This window comes from Medicago sativa, chromosome 7, assembly GCF_051527215.1.
Source record: "Medicago sativa cultivar Bolivia chromosome 7, Bolivia_mono, whole genome shotgun sequence".
NCBI classification, from domain to species: domain Eukaryota; kingdom Viridiplantae; phylum Streptophyta; class Magnoliopsida; order Fabales; family Fabaceae; genus Medicago; species Medicago sativa.
In genome coordinates this window covers 18,584,342-18,592,957 of record NC_140755.1, presented here as the reverse complement: position 1 = coordinate 18,592,957, position 8,616 = coordinate 18,584,342, and the positions used below count along the sequence as shown (strand labels likewise).

General features: G+C 32.2%; 1 long non-coding RNA gene across 1 annotated transcript; it reads right to left on the bottom strand.

Moving 5' to 3' along the window:
* Window positions 1-342: 342 nt before the first annotated feature.
* Window positions 343-2,058, bottom strand: LOC146904784 (uncharacterized). Its single transcript, XR_015019577.1, has 3 exons — window positions 1,922-2,058; window positions 1,321-1,673; window positions 343-621 (listed from the first exon to the last, which is right to left on the bottom strand). It is a non-coding gene; the product is annotated as an uncharacterized LOC146904784 (long non-coding RNA).
* Window positions 2,059-8,616: the final 6,558 nt, after the last annotated feature.

Genomic DNA, 8,616 nt, shown 5'->3' with positions numbered 1-8,616 from the left:
TCCATTTGGTGTTTTCTGAATCTCTTGTTCTTGATAATTTCAATCATTTGTATCCCTTAGGTCGGACCTGAGCTTAGTCGGATTAGGCGTTGGGCCAGTCCAGAACAAGTATATTATCCGCTTATCATTAATCTAAACATATCCTTGAAAAACTCAACAATAATAAACAGTGGGAAATAATCCCACCAAGAAGTACCAACAATTGAATGCCCATGATTCATAAGTTGATTTACGCAAGCATTACCTTCCCTGGAAAAAATGAGAAAGGAACTTCATGCAGAAGGTTTAGATTGATTATCATTCGATCAGTGTTATACTTGTTAGGCTTCATCTTCTTGTCCCCAAACCCACTTGGGTTGGCCTGATGGTATTAGTTTGGAATCTTGGAGCGTGCTCCTCCTCGAGGTCTCAAGTTCGTTTTTCTCCGGTTTTAATTTGGGTGAGTTAATTTAACTTCATAAAAAACAAAAAAACACATTACTGTCCCCAACAAAATCACACCAATCATCACCAGAAGGTCAAGGATGCATAATAAACAACTTCAAGTGCCTTGTTGTTCTGCCAAGTTCACTGCCTCCATTAACCCGTTTTCCAACTCATCCTTCTTCTGCTCCGCTGCAGCTGCACGCAAGAGTTGCGTTATTATGATGATACAATCAAAGTTTGTAAAAGATATCTTTAAGAGAAATGATATTTTGACAACCACTTTTTGACAACTTTTGGACAACTTTCTCTCTCATACTCACATGATGTAGTTATTCTCTCTCTTCCTTTTTCTCTCTCCATTGTTTTTGACCAATAAGAAGTGAGAAAAACAAGGTTGTCAACAAAGTTGTCATGAAATGGATGTCAAAATATCATTACTCTATCTTTAAATACAAGCAAAAATATGGTCTTGAAATTGTTTGAAGAGATATATTTCATTTAAATTGAATTTAAATGAAATCAAAGATTTGGTCTTGAAATTGTTTCAAGAGATATATTTTATTTAAATAGTTGAAAAGAATGTTGGAAAATAATATTTTCATTGATAACAAATTTTCTCTTCTTTAAAAAGTGAGCAAGTTGATCAATTGAAATTGAAGAACACTCTAAGGCATATCACAAAATCAATAAGTTCAGCGGAGAAAAGATGCAGTGATTCCAAAAGATGTTCATTGAAAACCATCAAAACTTCAAATCACAAAAGCTAATATAATTTGGAGACTAAAAGCGTCGACGGAAAATATTTTGACGACTAAACATCGATAAAAGCAAATTCTGAAAAAGATATTTATATAATATACATATTATGCAGCTAAAAATTACATAAACCATTACCTCTCACTGACAAAACGATGATGAGGGGGCTGGGTTACCTGCAAATTCAAATAAAAAATATATAGTCCTCATTAAAAATAAAAACCTTTAAGTGGAAACATATGAGAGTATTTTTTTTTTTACAATGAAAGTAGAAATATATAAATTTAATAATTATTACCTTCTTTTTAAAATATAACAAAATAATCAAATAATAATCAAGGAAATCACACTCGTTGTAAATTATTGAAAAGAAAAGTAGATCAAGGGACAACAAATAAAGGCTTGAAATACAAGACATCATTGTTGGTTTCCATTCAATCATTCCTATGATGATGGTCCATGGATCGAGTTTTTTGCCGACGCTCATAAATCTGGTGAGAAGAGAAAAATAACACGATTAAATACGAGAAAACAAATAAAAATTGGATGATATTTTTTAACATAAGAAATTGAATGATATGCAATTAGCTGTATATATAACTTTGATGCGAGTAAAATGAATTTATAATCAACTTACCCCTTGATCCCTAGCTTATCATCCTAATCAAAACAATAATAAAAAAAAATATTTGTTGATCATATCATTTATGTGAATGAGTGAAGAATAAATAGGGAGAACCTCTTTAATAACTCTAGCAGAGGAAAGAAATGCGGCCTGATAAAGGGAGGTTTATACTCTTGGTCTAGCGGCGCTGGATCTCACAACTTTTGTCAGAGGTATGTAGCGGCGCTGGATCTCGTCACTTTTGTCACAGAGGTAGAATCAGCTAGGTTAAAGTTAGGTTATGTTTCATGTTATTTATATTATTATACATTGAAAATTAAAAATAATTTTTGAATATTAAAATATGTTCTGGACTAGTCAAAGACCTAGGGCCCAATAACAAATCCAGCCCAAATACCGCATTTGGCAGTTTACTCGCAACACACCCCTTCCCCGCGATGGGGGTGCACGGAGCAACGAAGACCAGTTCAAACGAACTGTAACGTCTCTTTCCCATGTTCCCGCGAATCTCTCACCGGCGGTTACACTTCCCACGATTTTGTAACCGTCGGACACACGTGTGCCATACAACGGCTCTGGAAACACCCACCTCTATATAAATGAGACTCCTCGCAGTCCCCACGGTAGAATCTCTCTCATCTCTTAACCCCCATTTCTGACCTATACTGACTTGAGCGTCAGAGTGGCTGCAGGTACACCCCCCGTCGTTCCAGTACTCAAACTGACGCATTTCCACCACCAGCTACCACCGCATTAAAGAGCATCGACAGTCACCTTCTGATATGTTATGATCAAAATCATATATTTAATTAATTCCTCTTGAGAAAGTTTTACTTTAAAATATATAAAAACTGCACGCAATTTTTTCACTCTAAGAAAGTATGAATTGGAATTATGATTAATAGTGTAAAGCATGCCTATAAGCCCACTTTTGTCAATTAAGTCAAATTTACATAACAATTTGTAATTGCTTAAAATTTACATAAAGAAAAATATATTACTTCAAACGAAGGGTAAAATTTGGAGAACAAAGAGTTACAAGAAGAAAAAAATTGTGGTGACCATACTTATGCCATTTAAATTGCAATTCCTTATAGAATACTTTAGTTTTTGATAAATTATTGTTGAATACTTATACAAAAACTTGATGCCCTTATATATGGATGTAATTTTTATACATAAATATGTAAAACCTTTTTACAATCAAATATAATCAAATCATGATGTCACTTTTCCGACGTAGTTTGCAAAATATATATTAATGTCTATTTAGTGCAATTTGAGTGGATGCATGTGTAAAAAAAAAACACCGTTAACGCATGAAAATTAATCTCTTTATATATTTATGTTGGAATTCGGTAGAATCTATTCACCAGTTTTTATAAATGGGTATTTAAGCAACATGCATTGTGATGACGCCTCATCATATGGTGTTTTTAGTTATTTATTGAGTTTTTTACTATGCATTTGAAGACATTAATCTAGAGGTTTTAGAGTAAGTAACCCATGGTTTGAGAAATGTTTTGATTTGTGTAGTTGTAATTCACGTTCTTGAAATTAAAATAGTAATCACACTAAATGAGGAGTTTGAATTGTGACCCCTTTGTTGCTTCTTAACTTTGAGAAGATATTTCTATTTGATGATCTGAAATTTGTATCAAAATGAATTTTGATACTCAAAGAGAATGGAAACTTGTGCTTCCTTATGAACTATCAATAAAGGAGTTAACGGATGGAGAAGATGACTCAAAGAAGTTATCATGATTCCCTCTAACTAGGCTAGTTCAATCCCAAAAAATTGTGATATTATCCAATATTGGTGCTTGAAATACCCTCTCAGATTCTACACACTTTCTCTTCGTTACTAGTCTACATGACCTTACAAGTTTTAGACTACCGCTTTAGACTTTAGCTACAACACAATTCACATTCATAATCTAAATAGGATTTGTGAAGCTTGACAAATGATTGCACAAGTGTTTTGTGATCTTCATCTTAACAATGATCAACTTGATCTCACAATGACATTTTATCTCTTTCTCTTTGAGTTCAATCTGATCACACTAAGGTGAATCTGAACTTTTCAGATACACTTAAAAGATGTGTCAAAGATATAGTGGAGGCTTGAGTGTATTTGTGATGATTATCTATAGTTTGAGATTGAATAGCAAGTTTTAATATGATTATGTTTTTTTTTTTCGAACAACCTTGATTTTTTGTTCCAAATCATTTTGGGATCTGATTCTGATGTAGAATGAGAGCTGTTGTGTATGAGATAGATTGATGTGTTCTACATTTGAATGATGATACCCTGTCTTAGTGAACAAATTAAAAACTACAAGTTGAGAACTAGCCATTTTTTGTCCTTTAGTGCCTCCCCTTAATGACCAAGTAACTCTAGAAACCAACCGTTATTCCATGTGCTTTGCTTTCCAACTGATGATCTTCTTGTGAATCTTGGCCATGTTTCTTTCATCAATCCATTTGGTGTTTTCTGAATCTCTTGTTCTCGATAATTTCAATCATTTGTATCCCTTGGGTCGGACCTGAGCTTAGTCGGATTAGGCGTTGGGCCAGTCCAGAACAAGTATATTATCCGCTTATCATTAATCTAAACATATCCTTGAAAAACTCAGCAATAATAAACAGTGGTAAATAATCCCACCAAGAAGTACCAACTATTGAATGCCCATGATTCATAAGTCGATTTATGCAAGCATTACCTTCCCTGGAAAAAATGAGAAAGGAACTTCATGCGGAAGGTTTAGATTGATCACCATTCGATCAGGTGTTATACTTGTTAGGCTTCATCTTCTTGTGGTGGCTTTTCGACACATATGGTGTGGAACCTATATGATCAACGTCCTCTCTGGCATCTACTTATATATATAAGAAAGGAAATGCCCGTTGAAATTACCAATTTGCCCCTATGAGGGGCATTTTGGTAATTCAATTATTGGAAGTGGTTTTTTTTTTTTTTTTTTTTTTAAGGTTTGGCCTATGAATTTCCACTTTTGCCCCTAACCAATTTTTTTAATTATTTTCTTATTTTTATATTTTTAATAAAATTTAATTATTTTCCAATTTTTATATTTTTAACTATTTTTCAATTTTTCCTCCCAAATTCAATTGTTTCTACATTGCCGTTGTGGGAGATTAAGGTATCGTTTGACCCGACTTTTTTCAAACTTCTCTACATTTTGAAGGAGAAGTTAGGCCGAATACAATATCAATTAAGTACTTACTAAAAAAAATACTTTTTTTGAACGCATAAAATTGAATGGAATGAGCTTTGACCAGAAGTTGTTGAATATTAATTTAAAAAACTATTTCCTGACAATTTATTTCACAAGCACCTCTTTTCAACTCACGCCGGGAACTTTTTCTTTATTTTTTAATATTATATTTCAATATGTTTTTTTCTTCCATTTAACTTTATTTTTTTTAACCGTTCCATTAATTTTTTAAGAAGATTCCATTTAATTTTATTACCTTTTTTTCAAAGGAATTTTATTATCTTTTTATCACTTATATATTTAATTTCAATATCGTTTAATCATAACAATCTCACAAATATTTTTATTCACGCTGTCATTTAATGATCCCAAATATTTTTATCTCCTTTCTTCAACCTCGCGAATATATACACACATTAACGTTTAGAGTAATATTTTATGTCCGTCTGTCTGTTTTTTTGTTACGCTAATGCATATAATTTTTTTAGTGTTGCTTGGTTGAGTGCTACCTCACCAATTTTTTTAACTATTTTCCAATTTTTATATTTTTAAGAACTTTTAACTATTTTACAATTTTTTATTTTTAACTATTTAAAACTAAGTTGATGGTTCATGGTTTTTAAGGTTTATATTTTGACATATTACAATGATTCACAATTATCCGTCATTTTACCATCTATCCTTTCAATGTAATCTTCCAGACTGAATATTACTAAGCATATGTGAAGAGACTGAATATTGCTCAGTTTGATATTACTTTTTTGACGTCAAAGAGATTTTTTATTTTTTAACGGTCAAAATATTAATAACCAAGTTCCTACACAAGACGCTAAAGAGTTTAATGTGTTGCTTTCGTTCATTTTGTGTCATGTAAATATTGGTGTTAATCCCTTTTTGGTAACTCTATGACAGTAGCGCTCACTTTTATAATTTTAACTATTATGTAATTTATGATGTTTTCCTGCTCTTGATAAAGCTTTCATAAATATTTTGATAAAGTTTTTTAATTTTTGTACAATATTCATTAATTTGTTCATTTTTCCTTCGGAACAATTTTTTTACAAAATACGTTACTGAACCCCATGCCTTAAACTATGCATCACAAATATTTGGATTATGCGAACTTCATTCTCAAATTTACTAAGAATGGTAATATTTCGTAATTTGAACATCTCTCCTTTAAAACAAGTTTTTAAAAGTGCGTATAATTCACATGAAAGGACTCGATACTAAATTGCAGTTAATATCTGTCTTTGCTGTAGATCATGTGAAATGATTTATATACGTTGAAACTGAAAGGCAAAATGATATAAATCAAGTAGAGAGGCATTCAACTATCTGTCTGATTCAGAAGTTTGTTCACCTGAAAGGAATGGATACTAAATTGCAGTTACTATCTACCTTTGTTGTAGATCATGTGAAAGGATTTATATACGTGGTACTAAATTGCAGTTAATATCTGCCTTTGCTAGGGGTGGCAAAAATACCCATGCCCACGGGTACCCGTGGGTAAAATCCGTCACGGGTATGGAGCGGGTAGCTAAACTGGTATCCACGGGTATAATAAACGGGTATTTGACTACCCATTATTATATGCACACAGACACGGATTGGATTGTATCCATACCTACGGGTACCCATACCCGATAATAAATTAATTAAATTACTAATATATCTTTATATATCATATCTTATTACTTAAAGTTGGTACCTTATTGAAGAAAATTTTACCCCCCACCTAAAAATCCTCAATAATAACCTATTTTTATTTTAAATTTTTTTAATTCATCTTATTAAGTTCACCGTTTCCACTTCATTCACATCATAAAACATATAGATTATATAAGAATCATGAATTTTCTATGAATTATGTATGATTTATGAAATTTTGAGTGGATTATGTATGGATGTTTAAAAGTTGAAGTTTTTTGGTAATTAAAAAAAGTTATTATTTGTACCAAAAAATAAATAAATTCAAAACTCCATGGGTACCCATGGATACCTCAATACCCACGGGTACCCGTATAGTGAGTACCCACGAGGATACGGGGCGGGCACGGATATCATACTTATCCAACGGGGCGGGGACGGGTATCATATTATCCGTACCCATGGGTATCCATTGACATCCCTAACCTTTGCTGTAGATAATGTGAAAAGATTTATATACATTGAAGCTAAAACACAAAATGATATAAATTAGGTAGAGAGGCTTTCAGCTATCTATCTGATGCAGAAGTTTGTTCGCCTGAAAGAACTGGATACTAAATTGCAGTTAATATCTGTCTTTGCTGTAGATCATGTGAAATGATTTATATATGTTGAAGCTGAAAGTCAAAATGATATAAATCAGACAGCTTTGGTAATAGGGTTTTCATTGGTTTATAGATAGATATCAATTATTACTGGAAAAGTGTTTCTACCGCTGACAAAATATGTTTTCATTTGTTACTTGTGATCAAACCATTTTAAAGATTTAATTTTGTAATCCGTAATGCAAGAGTACTCTAAATATTGTATTATGGTTTATAATTATCTGTCATTTCACAATCTATCCTTCCAATATAATATTTTGTCAAATACGTTACTGAACCCCCGTGCGAAGCACGGGTTTGTAACTAGTTCCTAGCATAAAAAACTTCCTTAAGAACCTCAAGATCATTTTGTGCATTGCTGCTCAAGATTGGATTTGATGGTAGCACCTCAATAGGTGTTTTCGGTTGCTCATGCTCAACAACCTTCTTCTTAAGCATGTTGAACTCATGCTTCTCTTGCACTTCAAAACACGAAGATGTGTCATTCATATCTTCTTTTGTTCATAAAGCTTCAGCTAGTGACAGACGTGGTATATCTTCCTCAACATGTTGAGCATTATGCAATTGTTCCTCCCTTTCATTCCTATCATTTTGCCTTCTTTTTTTTTTGAAGAAAATATTTTCTACACTTATTTGATGCTGCACGTTTGTTCTAGAAACTATGAGCATATCAATGATCACGTTTGATGCTTTCTATTTTATATTTTTTTTTCGGCCACCCTAATTTTCATGTAAACTTGGTTATATATGCCTGAATTATTGATAGGATTACCGAATTTTCTTTTATAATATTTTCAGATGTCATACATTTTATGAAGTGTTTTATTTTGTCTACTATGGATTATCACGTGTTATTTTTTCACTGTTACCTATTATATATTGCATTTTATTATTCGTATGTCAATCCCTTTACAATAAACCCGAGCGGAGCACCGGTCAAAATTCTAGTAATGTGATTATGAAAGAGAGAGTTGTGCAAAAGTTGTCACAAAATTGTTTTTCAAATATTATTATTATTATTAATCATAGGATATCCTACACAAACAAGATAAACATTCTCCAAAGGAGGCATACTAGTGCTTAATCCTATGTAAAGAATCATAACACATTATTCGGTGGCATTTACTATACACACTACACAAATTTGTGTATGATACATAAAGATTGATATGATTGAATACCAGCCATTGATATATATTAAATTTATTTGGACGGTCAGGATTTTTGATGGGCAACCTGCAACTTAGTTTTTGCTTTG